An 18553-nucleotide genomic window follows, 5' to 3' on the forward strand; every position below is an offset into this window, starting at 1 on the left:
GGCTGCCACGTGGTCCCAGGGGGCTAGGTGATAGAGTTAGAATATAGGTGTCTATTCCAGATAGAACATGGAAGCTGGCTGTAAGTTGAACAAAGGAGATTACTGACAAGATAAACAGCTACATTCCCAGCCATTTAGAGCGTGGTTGAAGTTGTCAAGAACAACATCCGGCGTATTTTCATTTATAATGCTGTCCAAATCCTATGAGGGGTGAAATTTCCTACGTTGCCTCCCTCAAGCAGGAGAGCCTCCCAGGTGTAGCGTTCATGCCATGGGAGAACGTGCCAAACTTGTGAATGAGGTATGGCTCCCTTTGTTCCCTGTAATAGGTGCTAGGGAACCCGGACTGGAGAAGGATGACGCGGATGTTTTCAAAACTGTGGATTGGCAAACTCAGGTGCTTGGAAAGGGGTAAGCTGGGTAATGATGACACGTGAGATTTGTGGTTGTTAAAGCGGAAGCGAAATGATGTCTTGGTCTGACCAATATACTCTTGTCCACACACCTCACAATGAAGTTTGTAAATCACATTGCTTGAGTCGCAGTCGAGGTCTTCGCTTATGTGAAGCACAATGTTGTCGAACTTGGATTTTGCGAGTTTGGTTTCTAAAATGTGCGGACAGACTTTGCACAGAGGTTTTCCGCATGGGTGGCACCCACCCTGGGTAGAGTTCTTCTTTGTTTTCGCATTGACAAGCAAGTCTCTCAGGTTCTTGTCCCGGCAGTACACCACTCTGTGCGGTTCCTTGAATATTAGTGACAACTTATTACTTTGTCTGATTGTATTAAAATGACGGCTTAGTATGTTACTTACTCTGGGAGCCGTTGAGGAGAATGTAAGGATTAAGTTTGTTTTGCTGTCGTCTTTGACCTTGTTTTCTGCCAGGATGGATCTGCGCTCTAGGTTGCGAGCGCGTTCAATCACGTCATCGACTATTTCCCCGGGGTATTTCTGTCGTGACCGAACGTCTTTGAGAGTCCTTGTATGTTGGTCAAATTCCTCTGTTGTAGAACATATTCTTCGGTATCTATGCGCCTGAGAGTATGGAACGTTTGTTTTCCAGTGTTTCGGATGGCTAGTCTGGAAATGAAGATATTGCTGCCTATCCGTGGGCTTTTGTATAGTGTAGTCGAAAGGCAGTTCCCGTCTACCGATATCTCCACGTGGAGAAAATTAATTCTCGAGTCAGAGATACTGTGGGTGAACCTGATTGAGGGGTGCAGGGAATTAAACTGAGCTATGAATTCCAACAAGCTTACCTCATCATGTTCCCATACAAGAAATATGTCGTCCAGGAAACGCTTGTAGAAAAGGGATTTTTTTGGCTGTTTCTCAAAAAACGGAATTTCTAGTGACGCCATGAAGATTCCGGCGTAGTCAGGTGCCATTTTTGTGCCCATCGCAGTACCGCTGATCTGGAGGTAGTGCTCACCATTAAACTCAAAATTGTTCGAATTCAGGACCAGTTCAAGAAGGACGGAAAGAGTTCCATTGTCCAAATCTTCCGAAGAATTATACATCCTCGCCCGCTTTGTGTCCTTATATTGACAAGAATGTTTCATTGTAATCCTGCACTGACGAAGGAAATACCATTCCCGAAGCTGTTGGCACAATAAACCTTTAAAACGAACAGTCGCGTTTGTCGTAATACTGTACTTACACTTGTAAACTGGCGCATTGGAACCCATACAGAATACAATTACTCACCATGGCTGCCAGCAACCGGACGACAGAGCGTCTGATTCGTCAGTATCCAAGGCATCCGATCAAATGTGCAATCATCAGCGACTCCCTTACCAAGTACGTACACAACCACTTCACGCCAAGTGACCCAGAGGCCCCCTGCTTCATCTCTTACTGTGGCGCCTCGTATGCCGACATCCCCTTGCTGCTTCAGTACGTCCCTGCGAGTGTTACCACCCTGATCGTACACGTTGGGACAGTTGACATCGCAAGAAATGGGTCGTCTTTGTCCCTGGAGAGACTGACACTGCTCGTTGAAGAAATTCGCCAGAAACGACCGGAAATTAAGAAGATAGGCGTTAGCCTCCCTCTTCCCCGGGGCCCAAATCGCCGGCTGAGAGGATCAAATCAACGCTTCGTAAATGGTTCAATGGTCAGGTCTCCAAATTCAAGACCGGAGTTCGTCATCTGTGCAGGCGCAAAGAACTCGGCCCCGGTGTGCGCTACATCAACCACGGATTTACATCGCTGCCTGCGTGGCGCTTCCTTGCTGCGGAAGGACTACACACCAGTTTTGAGGGCGTCGGACTGCTGGCCCAACACTTCAAGGCGGAGCTCAACTATCCACTTCATGGTTGGCCGCCGACCCCGTTCGTCCACGCAGCAGATGCCCTAAGCGCCGCTCTGGAGACGCGGCCCCTTCAACATCACCTCCTAGTATACCGCCACCGCCACCGCAAGTGCCGGAGCGACGCTACAACTCCCGCAAGACCTACGCCATGGCCGCCCAGCAGGCTGCGCCTGAACAGAGCAACTGACTACCTGTTGCAAAAGGTACGAGCCGCGGAGAGCAGACATTTTCCCAGACGTTCCTATCAGTGAGGAAAATTATTGATAAGCGCGTGAGATTTGAGCTGCATGCATCTCACCTAACGTCCTACCTGTCGCGGGGTACTGCTCCAAAGGGACTTCGTGTGGGCTGTAGACTGTCCATGTCCACATTCAGTGAGAGAGAGAAAGAGGATGGGATATTATACTATTGGAAGCATCGCTAATGCTAACAGAAGCTGTGGTCAACCACAGTAAACGGAAGGTTGCCGAACTTCGAGATGTTGAGGAAACACAGATGCGCAAGCATGCTCTATCTCCTGCCGAACTGTGCGAACTGAAAAACTACGAGATAAAAAGAAGGCCAGAAGTCTCCAATGATAACAGCAAAAAACTATCACGCGACAATGTTCCGCTTCCTTCAGTCGAATATACGGGAACCAAGTCGTCCAAGTTGAGCTCTAACGTTCGGTTGGCAGCTGTTGGCCCTGAGGCCGTTGTCCCATCTAAAGAGAATGACACAATGGCTCACAGTTCTCAGAATGTCGTTGGTACGGGGTCTGCAGCTGAGAACTGTGAAACATCGTGTGGGTACACAAATGTGGTTAATTTTTCACAAAAGGTTCTCACGCCTGCCCAGCTGAGCCTCCTATCTAATGGTTTAACTTTTTGTCCATCATCTGGTAAGTTCAATGAGTTTCAACTCTTTCAGGATCTGGACAATTTCGCACGAAACCTCCACCTTAGGGAGTATTTCCACGAGCACACCAGCGACAGACAACAAACTATACCCGCTATCTCAGATAAGTTGTGGACACCGAGCGAACAACGCGATAGACACCTTTATATGTATCTATCTGCGGTGCAGAAGGATATCATCAAGGCGTACGGAAAACAACGTCCGGTCCGTAGCAATCTTTCGAACAGGGAACGACAGGCTTTGGAAACGTTGCGTAAAGGCGAAAACGTAGTAATAAAACTGGCTGACAAGGGTGGAGTTATAGTAATCCTGGACAAATCAGAATATTTAAATGAAGGCCACCGCCAGCTTAACGATTCTCAGTTCTACAGGAATATTTCGAACAACCCCACAAGTCAACTAGTGATAGTAATAGAGGACACTCTTGCTGGACTCACTAAGAACGGTAAAATAAGTGCGGCAATGTTAAAATCAATGTTGCCGAGCAATCCAGCTCCCGGCCGGTTTTATCTCCTCCCTAAAATACATAAGGCCAACCATCCTGGCCGTCCAATTGTGTCCAGCAATGGGGCTGTGACGGAGAACATATCTAACTTTATCAACTTTCTCATCAAGAACATCCCTCCCAGTTTTCCGTCTTACTTCAAAGACACAATTCATTTCCTTCGGGAGATTTCCAACTTGACAATCCCCAGAGGAGGCTTTCTAGCGACTATGGATGTTTGCTCCCTGTATACAAACATCCCGCACGCCGACGGCATAGCAGCAACGCTGGCAGCCTTCGAAACCTCAAATTCTTCGGTAGATTTGGACAATGGAACTTTTTCCGTCCTTCTTGAACTGTTCCTGAATTCGAACAATTTTTAGTTTCATGGTGAGCACTACCTCCAGATGAGCGGTACTGCGATGGGCACAAAAATGGCACCTAACTACGCCGGAATCTTCATGGCGTCACTAGAAATTCCGTTCCTTGAGAAACAGCCAAAAAAAAAACCATTTTCTACAAGCGTTTCCTGGACGACATATTTCTTGTATGAGAACATGATGAGGCAAGCCTGTTGGAATTCATAGCTCAGTTTAATTCCCTGCACCCATCAATCAGGTTCACCCACAGTATCTCCGACTCGAGAATTAATTTTGTCGACGTGGAGATATCGGTAGACGGTAACTGCCTTTCTATTACACTATACAAAAAGCCCACGGATAGGCAGCAATATCTTCATTTCCAGAGTAGCCACCCGAAACACTGCAAAACAAGCATTCCATACTCTCAGGCGCACAGATACCGAAGAATATGTTCTACAACAGAGGAATTTGTCCAACATACAAGGACTCTCAAAGCCGCTCTGTCACGACAGAAATACCCCGGGGAAATAGTCGATAACGCGATTGAACGCGCTCGCAACCTAGAGCGCACATCCATCCTGGCAGAAAACAAGGTCAAAGACGACAGCAAAATACTTAATCCTTACATTTTCCTCAACGGCTCCCAGACTAAGTAACATACTAAGCCGTCATTTTAATATAATCAGACAGAGTAATAAGTTGTCACTAATATTCAAGGAACCGCCCAGAGTGGTGTACCGCCGAGACAAGAACCATAGAGACTCTCTTGTCAATGCGAAAACAAAGAAGAACTCTACCCAGGGTGGGTGCCACCCATGCGGAAAACCTCGGTGCAAAGTCGGTCCGCACATTTTAGAAACCAAAGTCGCAAAATCCAAGTTCGACAACTTTGTGTTTCACATAAGCGAAGACCTCGACTGCGACTCAAGCAATGTGATTTACAAACTTCATTGTGAGGTGTGTGGACAAGAGTATATTGGTCAGACCAAGACATCATTTCGCTTCCGCTTGAACAACCACAAAGCTCACGTGTGATCATTACCCAGCTTACACCTTTCCAAGCACCTGCGTTTGCCACTCCACAGTTTCGAAAACAACCGCGTCATCCTTCTCCAGTGCGGGTTCCCTAGCACCTATTACAGGGAAGAAATGGAGTCATACCTCGTTCACAAGTTTGGCACGTTCTCCCATGGCATGAACGCTACACCTGGGACGCTCTCCTGCTTGAGGGAGGCAACGTAGGAAATTTCACCCGTCATAGGATTTGGACAGAATTATAAATCAAAACACGCTGGATGTTGTTCTTGACAACTTCAACCACGCTCTAAATGGCTGGGAATGTAGCTGTTTATCTTGTCAGTAATCTCCTTTGTTCAACTTACAGCCAGCTTCCATGTTCTATCTGGAATAGACACCTATGTTCTAACTCTATCACCTAGCCCCCTGGGACCACGTGGCAGCCCCGCGGGCCGCAAACCTTTCACGGTTTCCGCACACATGTATTATTATTATTTTCTTCTTTTTTAAACTTCCGTTTGATAAATTTCTTGTATTCTGCGCTATGTCTTCCGCGCCTTATTCATTCTCATTAAACATTTGGTGTTTGGCGCCACATTCTATTCATTTTTTTTTGTGTGTTAATATTTTCTTTCAAAGTTCTCGTGTGCTAATAATTGTTCTGCTCTTTTTCCTTTTCGTTTTCACTCCTAAATTCCTCTCTGCCTTCTCTTTACGCACTCGGGCTTCGCTCAATATTTGTTGTCTTTTTCCCCCAGGGCTGCACTTTTTCACGGGAAGCGCACTGCCGCACACGGGTTGAAACGGCCTAGTATATTTATGGGAAGAAGGGCACCAGGATGTCTGGTAGAAAAAGCCCGACGGAAGGGCCTACCGAAGAAAAGAAGCAAAGATACGCATACGACACGGTTGCAGGTTGCCGGTGCGGCGCGCAACAAGGGTCTCTCGTGCGCGTCCCCAGCAAGCGTCTCAGGATACCTGATACGGGCCGCCTGCGCGGACCCGGCGGCGTCTTGCGGGAGTGTCGTAGAGAGAGAGAGGGGGGGGGGGGGGGGGGGGGGGGAGTGCGGCTTCCCGGTGCGCTGAGAGCCGTGTTTAACGCTCCTTTCCCTTTTCTACCACTGTTCAAATTCGTTGTCTTTTCTACTCCTTTACTATTTCCACCTCCCCGTTTTGCTCTTCGCTTTTCTGTGTTTTATTCAGCCACTGCCACTGTGAGAGCTGCTGCGCGGTCCATTTTACGGCCCCTTGCCCTCACTCTCAAGTTTGCTTTGAGGGCGGAGTTCATACATCCTCGCCCGCTTTGTGTCCTTATATTGACAAGACTGTTTCACTGTAAGCCTGCCCTGACGAACGGAATACCATTCCCGAAACTGTTGGCACAATAAACCTTTAAAACGAGCAGTCGCGTTTGTCGTAATACTGTACTTACACTTGTAAACTGGCGCATTGGAACCCATACAGAATATATATATATATATATATATATATATATATATATATATATATATATATATATATATATATATATATATATATATATATATATATATATATATAGGTACTGAAAGAGCGTTTTGTTGCTTATGTAAAGATGGCTCTAATTTCTCGCAAGCTGCTTTTTGAAATATCGATATTCAGCGACTGTAATTGGTTTAATAATTTGTTCAATATTGTAACGTAACATTTGATTTCCATAGTTGGTGCGGCAAAAAGGAATAAACCATTTTTCGGTATTACGCCGGGTATGAGCCGGTACAGTTTGAGTGAGGCAAGTCATGTCTAGAAACCTTCGATTATTATAGAGATTTTTTGTATCCGGTTGCTAAGCGATATTGTTATAGGCTATGAACTGGCATATTCCGTTAGTGTGAAATTAAGTGATCTGTAGGGGCGTGGTAATTAACATTAGCAACGTAACGGACAGCTTTCTTTTGCAGCATGTTAATTTTATGCATATTTGTTTCTGTTGTTGTGCCCCACACCAAAAAACAGTAGTTTAAATGAGACAAAAAATGGCATTTTATATCTTTAACTTGACTGAGACAGGAAGGAAGGAACGGAATTTAAGGGCACAGGGTAAGCCCTATACTTCCCATGCATTTTAGGCCATGTTGAGGTACATGTTTCTCACTAACTAATAACAGTAGCCTAATAATACATATATCATTGTTTGCCAAATATTGTGCTCTTTTTACTGAACTAGAATATTTGAAATGTGTTGAAAATTCGATTTTTAATAAAATTTTTTCCGGTAGTACACAAATCTGGCCTTTCTTTGCGCATTTCAAGATTCATAACACAATAACTGCTCAGTGAAACTGCTTAATTCTAGTTCAGTAGTTGGCACCACTTATGTAGATGATTGCAAAAAAAAATCAGCCGTCTGTCTTGAAAGGCATTGTAAGGCATTGTACTTTTGTAAGAAAAAACACTGTTTTGAGATAATAGAGCGTAAAGAGAAAAAAGATGTGAAAAACCATTTTTTATTCGCAGAAACGCCTCCATAGTAATTGGTTTAATAGCCCCCTGCTTCGTAGTCACTGTCGCCGTCATTTTTTCGCTTTTCGGCTTGTCGTTTTGACTGTCGGGCCTCTTTTGTAAGCTGTCGTGTTGCTCGGTCCGCAAAGTACATGCGCTTATGGTCAGCTTCCCTCAGCCACTTGATGGTGTTGCTCCCTGGGTTCAATCCACACGCCTTCAAAACGTTGGCCCGTGCGATGCTACCATCATTAAATGAAAGAACAGCATCCAGTGTTGCCATCCGTAGGGTCCGAAGCCTAACAAACACATTCTTTGGCGTGCGTTCCCAAACAACATGGTTGAACGACTCATTTGCATTTTGAGTTCGCCCATGCAGGCACTTCTCTAGGAGCTCAGCCTTCGATAGCTCCCTATAAATGGGTTTGATAGCCTCCAAGACAGATGCAGGCAAACTCTCCTTGTGGAAAAATGGCTTGCCCTCTGACTGACTTCTGTTGAAGGCACACCACGTATCAGGTCCCTTTGGGCAAAGTCCATGGCATGGGTCATCGTCTGTGGCCGATAAGTGGAAGAAGGTTGCCCAAACGGCCTTTCGCATTTCATCCAGGTTTCCTACATTTCTTCTGATGGCCAAACCATAGTACGTCTGGAGCTTGTCTATTACTGCATCAGTCAGTCGGCCTCGGCCCGAGAGGCTCTTTCTATCAGAGAGTTTTCCTGCTTTGTTTCCTTTTTTTAGCCTTCGTAACCTTGTGCCCATCCTTTTTTGCACGTGCCCTATGCACTCAACCTTGGATATTTCAACGGAATCACCATATGGCATTTGTGCCTTCACAGCCATAAAAGCCTTGCTGTCACCATCCCCAAGGTATTTGACGTATCGAACGCCGTGAGGCTCCTCACTCCTGCCGAAAATTTTCAGTGCTCCTGCGACTTCCATTCCACCGCTGGTGCCTTGGTAGTTGCTTTGGCACACCTCTCTATGAAGGGGGTCACTGTTTGTACCCTTGATGCTGCACTTTGGACAACGTTTAGACAAAACCTCCACATCCAGCACTTTCCCAGAGTCTACACTGGTCGCAGAGACTATGCCGTAATTGGAAGTATGGCCTCGCTTCTACCAGCTTCCATCAAGAGCAACTGCGATGTCTTTATCCCCTTCATTCAGCTGCACAGCTTCGTCAGCTGCCCTTTTCATCGACTCCTGAGCAGCAGCTTCGATGTGACCTAGAAGCTCTTGATTGTATTTCGCAAACTTTGTCGGCGGCTTAGGAAGGTTTAGCATAGCACAGAGTATATATCCTGCAGCCATTCCCTTACCAATGGACCTCAAGGCATACAGTAACCTGAGGTTGGCTTCATAGAGGCCAGAAGTAGTTTTCTTCGACGTCTCAAATCGTTGTGCGGCACTACACACTTCACAGTTCAAACTGTAAACGCTTGCAACACCTACCCGTTTTGTCACAATTTCGATGAGCTCAACACTTCCACCGCACTCTCTGCACACACAAATCTGTGTAATTGCGGCACAAATGCCGTCCATGTCCATTAAGGCATATTGGCTGCTGCTCTGTAGCACATCCTCTTCCTGGAAGCACAGAGAAAATCTTGAAAGCTTCGATGTCGAGGAGCTGGCGCGTTCGGCGTTCGGGATCTCATTCGGTCGTGGACATCTCACCCTGGGCATCTCAACTTATCAGCAGCAACCAACACCGGCACAATTTACAATACTGATCGAAAGGGATAGCACTCGGACGCAGCTGCATGAAGGTTGCAGAAACGTGGAAAAAACGTGCAAAGCGTCTCAGGATTGTCTTGGCTAAAAAAGAGGAGCTATACAATAGTTGCCAGACAATTTTTTATATGTAGCTCATTTTAGACAAGTTTTGAAATCAGGTGGTGGACTTTTTGGTTGAAAAAATTGACGTTAATCCTGAAAGGGGGCGTGGCCGCTCACTACTTGGTTTCGGAAAAAGCGTTTTTCAGCCGTAAATATGGCTTTCTGAGGAAAGTGCGATCATGGAACATGTGTAGAAAGTATTGAACTTCTAAAATTCCAAAAGAAAAAAAAACTATTTTTTTTCTAATTTTACCTTACCCTGTGCCCTTAACGAGAATACCAACACACCGTGACAGATGGATGACGACGGAATCAACTTGGTCGTTTCAGTTCATGTGATTGTGGAAAAGTATTCCTAGTGTTTTAATCATGTCTGAATTCTATGTTGGTGCTCCCAAGCTTTATGTCGAAGTTCTCAATAATCGCTGATTGCCTTGCATCAAAAAGTACGCCTTTAGTTTTTTTCAGTATTTAAATTTAGTCCATTATTTTCACTCCAGGTTTTTAATCGATTCATTACGTCATTTATAATTGGGAGAAGAAGCTGAAATGAGGTGCCTTGAAATAATAAGCTCCTATTATCTGCGGAAATGACATATTTTGGTTTATCATGTATTGTAACTATATCATTTATATATAATATGAACAGGAGAGACCATAAAATGCTGCCTTGCGGCACACCAGTACAAACTGCTTGAGATGATGACAGATGGGACCCTATTTGGAGTTTCTGATGACGAGGTTGAAATTAAGACGTTACAAGGTTTAGGGGCGTTCCGCGTATGCCCTTTGATTGCAGTTTCTGCATTAAAACACCATAATTGAGGCGGTCGAAAGCCTTTGAAAAGTCTACAAATATTCCGACACAGACTTCTCGATTTTCAATTGCATGCAGTATGATTTCTGTCTGCGTTAATAGCGCCGTTTTGGTTCATTTCCCGTGGATAAAGCCGTCCTGGAAAGGGGAAAAAAGATTGAACTTTAAGTAAAAATTAATTATTCTTTTGTAGATTATTCTTTCTAATCCTTTTAAAAAGGCCGGTAATATTGAGATTGGTCGATAATTAGACATATCATGTTTGTATCCCTTTTTGTAGACAATGATAACTTTTGATAGTTGCATTAACTTTGGGAACAAACCAGTAGATAGGGCGAGATGGTAAATATGGGTCAGAATAAAATCTATGCAGTCAATTACGTATTTCATTGGCGCAATTTGAATGTTATCTATATCAAAAGGTCTGCTATTATTTAAGGAGGCAAAAATACTGCAAACTTCATTTTCTTTGCTAGGTTCTAAAAAGACACTGTGATCATTGGCTTTTATATTGTGTAAAGAAGACGACGAGCATATGCGCAAGCCGCATGGTCATCGCCTGGTGCATGCTCCTGGCTCCATTGTAAAGAAGACGACGAGCATATGCGCGAGCTGCATGGTCATCGCCTGGCACACGCTCTCGGCTGGACTAGCTGAATGAATGAATGAATGAATGAATGAATGAATGAATGAATGAATGAATGAATGAATGAAAAACTTTATTGTATAAGGGTTATTTCTCGCAGCGTAGGTGGAGCCCTCAGTCCAGGGCCCCAGCGGCCTTTGCAGTCTTGCGAGCCCTGTCGATCAGCTTGAGCTGCTCTTCAGGCTTCGAGCTGGACAGCGCAGCCTCCCACTGCTCCGGTGTAGGTGTCTTGTTTATCGGCGCTTCCTGCATTTTCTGACAGGCCCATGTAACGTGGTAAAGCGTTGCGTGTTCACCGCATAGCGGGCATTTGTTTTCATAAGTGGATGGATAGATTTTGCTGAGTAAACTCAGATTGGGGTATGTATTAGTCTGTAGTTGTCTCCAGGCAACCGACTGCTGTTTACTAAGGTCTTTGTGGGGAGGCGGGTAGGTCCTCCGGAGGGCTCGTTGGTGTTCCAAGATGGCTCCATACCGTCTAGTGACTGCGTCCAGTTCCCCTTCAGTGCGCGCCTCCCGGTTGGCGTATGCTCGGGCATTGGCGTCCGCACATTGGTTCCCTTTGACAGCCTCATGGCCTGGTGTCCACGTGATGAAGCATCTCGTAAAAGTGATTGTCCTCTCCTTGAGTATGTGAATGGCTGCAGTGGATATGCGTCCACTGCTGTATCTTCTGCACGCCTCTTGCGAGTCTGTAATGATGTGTGCATGGGGCTCGTCACTCTGCTGGGTGATGGCGAGTGCAATTGCTGCTTCCTCAGCCCCGAGTATGTTGTTGGTTTTTATCGAAGCGCAGTTGATTTCCCTGAGCTGGTGATCCACCACGCTGGCTACCGAGCCATATCGGTGTCTGTATGTTGTTGCGTCAACATATAATACTTCTTTTGCCCCGGCGAAGCTTCTTTCATGGAATTCAGATCTTGCCTTTCTTCTCGCCTTATGTATATCTGGATGCATGTTTTTTGGAATCTGACTGATCTCAATGATCCTCCTGATTTCATTTGGAACGCTCTCTGTGCTATTGATTTCTTTCAAAGCGTCCCTCATGCCCAGCAACCGCAGCGTGTTTCTGCCTGTTGCGGACAGCATCAGTCTTGTTTTCTGCGCGATAAGGTGGGCATCGATATGTTCTTGTACTGTGTTGTTTATGCCCAGTTTAAGGAATTTTTCCGTCGAAGTGCTGACCGGCAGTCCGAGAGCGCATTTGTATGCTTTTCTAAGAATTGCCTCCAACTGCTCCTTTTCTTGCTCGAGCGGTGTTTGGTAGGGGACGCCGTATAAGATCCTACTGACCACGAGGGCCTGTACTAGCCTACATGTGTCTTCCTCCTTCATACCTCTTCTTCTGTTGGAAATTCTTGCAATCATCCTGGTGATCTGTGCTGTGGTATTTGCTAGATGTCTGATCGTGTGATCAATACGACGGTTGCTTTGGACCCACATGCCGAGGATCCTAACTTTCGATACTTCTGGAACCTTCGTTTCCCCTATGTAGATATCTATGGAGTTTTGCAGATCATACCCTTGTCTGTAGACTCTGAGCACCTCGGATTTTTCAGAGGAGCATGCAAGTCCACAGTGTCGGGCGTATGCGTTGCCCGTGTCTGCCGCTCGCTGAAGAAGCTCTTGTTTTTCGCCTAAGGATCCCCTTGCCACCCAGATTGTGATATCATCTGCGTAGATGGCATGCCTGATTCCTTCAATTTCTTTGAGCGCCCTTGCTAAACCAATCATTGCAATATTAAAAAGCACAGGTGATAGCACAGAGCCTTGTGGTGTTCCTTTTTCTGGGGTGTTGAAGGTGTCAGTCCTGATGCCTCCTATTCCAATGGTAGCGGTTCGGTTAGTCAGAAAGGCTTTCACATAGTTGAATATTCTCTGCCCACAACCCAGTTTGCTGAGCCCCTCCAGCACAGCCCTGTGACTGACGTTGTCGAAGGCCGCTTGAAGATCGAGAGCGAGCAAGATGTTTTCTCCATATTTTGGAACGGAAGTAAGCACCTCCTCCTTGATCTGCAGGAGAACGTCCTGTGTCGATAGGTATTTTCGAAATCCAAACATAGTGTGCGGCATGAGTTCATTGTCCTCAAGGTGGGTCTGCAACCTGTGATGCACAACTCTCTCGTACACTTTTCCCAAGCATGATGTTAAGTAAATGGGTATAAGATTGTCCAGGTTTGGAGTCTTTCCGGACTTCGGAATCATTACTATTTCCGCATGTCTCCAGTCGTCCGGGAGGGTCCCCTGTTCCCAGTGTTTATTGATGAACTCCGTGAATCTTTTGATTAAATTGTCATCCAGATTTCTTATCATGGCATTGGTGATGCCATCCCTCCCTGGTGTTGTGTTCTTTGTGGCGGACATCACAGCGTGTCTGACTTCTTCTATGGTAAGGGGTTCGTCCAGAGCGGGATTCGTTTCGCCCGTGTATGCCAAGCTGCTGTCGGCGTATGTTGCATTGCCGATGTAACGCTGCTTGATGTTCTGTAGCATTTCCTCGTCAGTGCCTTGGAACTGGTGCGCGATCCTTTGGGTCGTCTTACGGGTTTCGGATTTTGTGGTGGTTGAGTCTATGAGAGCCCTTAGCAAGGCCCATGTCTTGGCCCAACCTAGAGTCCCCTGAAGTTCGTTGCACTTTTGGTTCCAGTCGCGCCTCGAGAGCTCCGTCGCATATTCTTCAGCTTGTCTGGTGACCTCAGCGATCTTACGCTTGAGCCGCCTATTATGCTTTTGCCTTTTCCACCTTTTTAGTAGGCCCCGTCTGGCGTCCCAAAGGTGTAAGAGATGTTTGTCCACCTCGGGTGTGTTGGTAGTGAGTGCGACCTTTCGGGTTAGTTTTCGCCAGTCTGTCTTGATTCTTGCGACCCAGCCTTCTATGTCGGTGATCTCAGCGTCTTCATGCTGTGCCGTGGATTTCCAATAGGCTTCCCAGTTTGTCAGTCTAGCCTGGCCATGTTTTCGCCTGATCGGGAGGGTTTCTATATGGATGCGCAGGATGCAGTGGTCACTGCCTAGAGTTTCGCCGTCGTTTTTCCATCTTGCGTGCCTTACCCCTTTGACAAATGATAAGTCTGGGCACGAATCTCGGTTGATGCTGTTCCCCACTCGCGTGGGTTGGGTGTGGTCAGTGATGAGGGTGAGCCTTCTACGATCAGCTTCCCTGGCTAGATCCCTGCCTTTCGGGGTTTCCCGAACGTAGCCCCAACTTTTATGCCAGGCATTAAAGTCCCCCAGAATAACGATACCGTTCTTGCCTGCTGCTTCTTCTGCTTTGCCTAGCAGGTAGCTGAAATTGGTTTTCCTCTGGCTTGGCGGGCTGTACACGTTAAGTAGGAAGGTGCTTTCATGGCTTCTCTTTTGGGTAATGATTTCTATAAGGACGTGGTCAATGTCCGTTCCGTCGATGTCGTGTCTGATTGCGGTGACTGCTTTTGCAACCAGCGTGGCGACCTTGCTTTGCCCCTGCCCCTCGTAGACGGAGTACCCCGCAGAGTAAGTGAGCAGCCGGTTTCCTGTAGGGCGATTATGTCTGGCGGAGAGGTGCAATTTGTGATGTGTTGTTTAAGAAGACCCTGCTTTCGGCGGATCCCACGTCAGTTCCACTGCCATATTTCAAGGGTTTCCAACTTGACCGAGCGTTTACGGTTGCTCGCCATACTGGGATGGCCTGTTATATGGTTTTCCTCTGGATTTCATGGCTGTGAATTGTACTAGACGCTCTCTATCCTTGCGCGTCTCGTCTTGGATGTTGGAGATGTGGTTGCTAAGATTTGCCAGTGCATTGTTAACAGCAACCATGGCAGTTGTAAATTCCTGGCGCCCTATAGTTGTCGCTTGAGCTTCGTCTGTTTGCGGGTTAGTGCTGTTCTGCCTTGTTCTTTGGGCCTTTAGTTCGTCTATCAGATCGTTTAGTTTCTGTCTCAGCTCGGCGTTTTCTGCCCTGAGCGTCTGAATTATTTGTCTTGGCACTTGAACGTCCTCGTTAGCTTCCCCATTAGCGTTGTTACCTATCACTGTTTTCTGTGTGTTTGTGTTTTTTGGAGCAGTGGGAGAGGTGGGGAAATGATGCTCTTTCCAGCTCACCCTGGTTGCTTCCTCCTTTTTTGGTGCGGTCTTCTTCTGCTCCTGCTTCTTTTTGGTTTCTGGATCCTCCCGGGTCCTGGACGCCGATCTCGACTTTGATACTGATCTCGATGCCGATCTGGACTTGGATCTCGAACTGGAGTCCTCGCTGAACCAGCGTTTCCGGGCCCGGCCGCGTCCGCCGTTGTCTCCGCCGCCTGGTTCCTCTTTTTTTCTCGTCCGTGGTCTCGGTTTCCTGAGGCGTCCCTTGCACTCCTTTGCCCCCGTAGGATGCGCTTCCGTGCATAGCACACACCTGGGCTCGCAGGAGTGTCCGTCCTCGATCACTGGCTCGGTGCATTTAGAGCAGACGACAACGTCAGGTGTCGGGCATACGTCCGCCCTATGTCCGGCCTTTAAGCATGTATAACACACTTGCCACAATGATCGATAGAGGTAGCAACGTATCTCGCCGCCGTAGTAATTGACGTAGCGCGGAACGATCTTTCCCTCGAAGGTAATGACCGCGCTTTGGGATTTGCCAAGCATTCTTGCATAAAGTATTTTGACTCCTTGGGTACGTACCCGGAGATGCGATAGTAGTTCAGTTGGCGAGGTCCCGGCGTCCACTCCATGAATGACACCTTTGCACGAATTGTCCGGCGCGGCCACGTAAGCTGTCACTGCATAGTTCTTTGCAGCAAAGCGTAGACTTGAAATACACTGCACAGCACTGGCAGTCTCCATGCTTGGCGTGCTGAGTATAGCCATGTTGGATCCGTTGTGCATCCGTATAAGGAAGCTGCCTTCGTTGCAGATGTCTGGTTTTCCGCATGCTTTGGTTATAGCCCGGGCCATCTGATGCGTGCTCAGTTCGCTGATGTTGAGTCCATTCTTCGGTCTAAGGATGACTTTGAAGTCGTTTTTTGGCAAAGGAGGTAGCTTCTCTCGCCGAACGGGATTCCACTTGAGTTTGGGTTGGCTCAGCGCTGAATTGTCCGCCGCGTCTGTCCTGGCCTCTGGAACGGCAATCAGTCTCGAGTTCTGGTATTTGGCAGTGAACCATCCCCCGTTGTCGATTGTTCTCTTCTGCGAGAGGTCCGTAGCGTTGTCGGTAGCGTGGTCGGTAGCGTTGTCGGTAGCGTTGTTGGTAGCGTTGTCGTCGCTGTGAAGATTCTCTTCGAGCGGTGTCGTGGCTCCAGCCGACGCCGCCGCGTCAGCGTCCGCCATCCTCACGGGTGCGGCGTGAGCTGTAGCAGCGTTCCTTCGGGCCGACGGCCCGACGGCGCCTAGGCTTAGCGCGGCGTTCTCTGCCTTGGATTTTCCGACGGGCAGAAAATGGCGAAATCTGGACTCACGGATGTAAAGCGGGTATCCACGGATTCCGCTTGATCAGTAGAAAGCGATGGAGTACTCCATTTTCTACTGCGTTGATGTTTGCCGGGTGTAAGGAGGCGTCCAGGCAGGAGCACTTGCGAAGGGCGTTCTCTTCGTCTGGCCCCCTAGCGGCCTTTCCTGGACTAGCTGACCCGCTGTTGGCCCTGCTCCCGTTAGGAAGCTTCTCAGAATAAACCCCACCTTACATTTGGTGGAGGTGCGGTGTAACGTCCTCTCGCCCTTCAACTCCGCAACCGAACGCTACCCCCTTCCACGATGCCTAACCACCAAGCCGTCCAAGTGAGCCCGGCCGCCGTCATCTGTGCTGGTTCTCTCCGCCAGCGAGACCCCGCTATCTTCAGTGGCTCGGACGACCATGATGTTGAGGATCGGCTCGCATCGTATGAGCGGGTGAGCGCATACAACAACTGGGACGCGGAAACCAAACTGAACAAAATGATTTTTTTATCTTACGGCCGTTGCGAATCTGTGGTATCGGAACCACGAGGCGGACATTACTCATGGTCTGTTTTCAAATCTAACTTCTCAGAGGTATTCGGCCGCCCGGCAGTCAGAAAACTCCGTGTCGAACAGCGCTTGCGTGCGCGGTCACAGCAGGTTGGCGAGAACTTCACGAGTTACATCGAGGATGTCGTCGATCTGTGCAAGAGGGTGAACGCTCAGATGCCCGAAGCCGACAAGATCAGGTATATTCTCAAGAGCATTGATGACGACGCCTTTCAGATGTTGGCGCGAGACCTGCGCACCGTCGCGGAAGTCATCACCCTGTGTCAGAGCTTCGACGAACTACGCAAGCAGAGGGCTCCGACACGCGAACACCCCACGAACGTCGACTCGCTTGCTGGCCTGAACGATGCAAGAGACCACTCATCGCTTCTACCGCACATCAAGAGCTTCATCCGAGAAGAAGCTGCTCGCCAGCTCTCGCTTATTTCTGCCATGAAGAGCCATCACCACACATAACTCCGAATTTTCGGCACATCATTCAAAAACAGGTCGCTGAAGCTCTCCCGCAGGCCCCTCAGATTACACCTCTTGCGGCCCCGCTGACATATGCGGACGTTGTTGCGCGACCTCGTCCACCTACCTATGCTCCGCCTCCTGGTCCCGTTCGAGAGCCCGCTGCTTTTATTTCGCCGCCTGCTCATCTGCGAACCTCCTGGAGCACGCCTGATAATAATCGACCGCCTGCTCAACTGGGAAACTCCTGGCGCACGCCTGACAACCGCCCGATCTGCTACTTCTGCGGCTTGCCAGGTCATGTTGCGCGGCTTTGCCGTCGACGCATGAACATCTCACGAACACCTCCTGAAGTTTCCGGTTACTGGTCCCAGCGTCAGTACTCACCTCATGCTGAGCCGCCCCTAAGCCGTTCTCTGTCTCCTGAGCACAACGCCTTCTCTGGACACCGTTCGCCTTCTCCACGTCGACGCTCCATCTATCCGATGCGACGGCGTCCCTCGACCACTCAAGAGGAAAACTAGGTGCCGCAGTTCCTGAGGCGAGAACTGCGCAGTCGTCAAAATTTGAAAGGCCTCATCTGTCTGCCGCCAATTTAATTGAAGTTTTTGTAGAGGGCGTATCTGTGATGGTGCTTGTGGACACCGGCGCTGCGGCTTCTGTCACGGATGCAGCGCTTTGCAGATCTCTGAAGAAAGTGAAGACGCCCCTTTCTTGCTAGTCGTTACGGACTGCAAGTGCGCACCTCATCCAGCCGTTAGCAGCGTGCACTGCTCGAGTAGTCATAGCAGATATTCTATATTTGGTTGAGCTCATCGTTCTGCCGTCATGTTCGCATTCGATCATCTTGGGCTGGGACTTCCTATCGCTTTATGACGCGGTCATCGACTGTGCTCGGGCTCAAGTAGCGCTCTCCACGTTGCCAAATCCCGTGCCAGCGACTGAAATTTGCGGTGCCCCTGTTCCTGCTAAAGCTTTTGTCGCCGACAGTACCGATATTCCTGCGCGCTCTTCCGTGATTGTGCCTCTCTCTTGTGCTTGTGTTCGCGATGCCAGTGTCCTCTTCACGCCGTCTCGTACTTTTCTGCGTCGCCATTGCCTGCCGCTGGCTTATGCCCCTGCTCACTTCCTCCGCTCGTCGTCTTCTTTACAATGGAGCCAGGAGCATGCACCAGGCGATGACCATGCGGCTTGCGCATATGCTCGCCGTCTTCTTTACAATTGGAATTTACAGTTTTCGGGGGGGAGGGGGGGGAGGTTGTGAAACAGCA

This window comes from Amblyomma americanum, chromosome 6 (assembly GCF_052857255.1).
Source record: "Amblyomma americanum isolate KBUSLIRL-KWMA chromosome 6, ASM5285725v1, whole genome shotgun sequence".
NCBI lineage: Eukaryota > Metazoa > Arthropoda > Arachnida > Ixodida > Ixodidae > Amblyomma > Amblyomma americanum.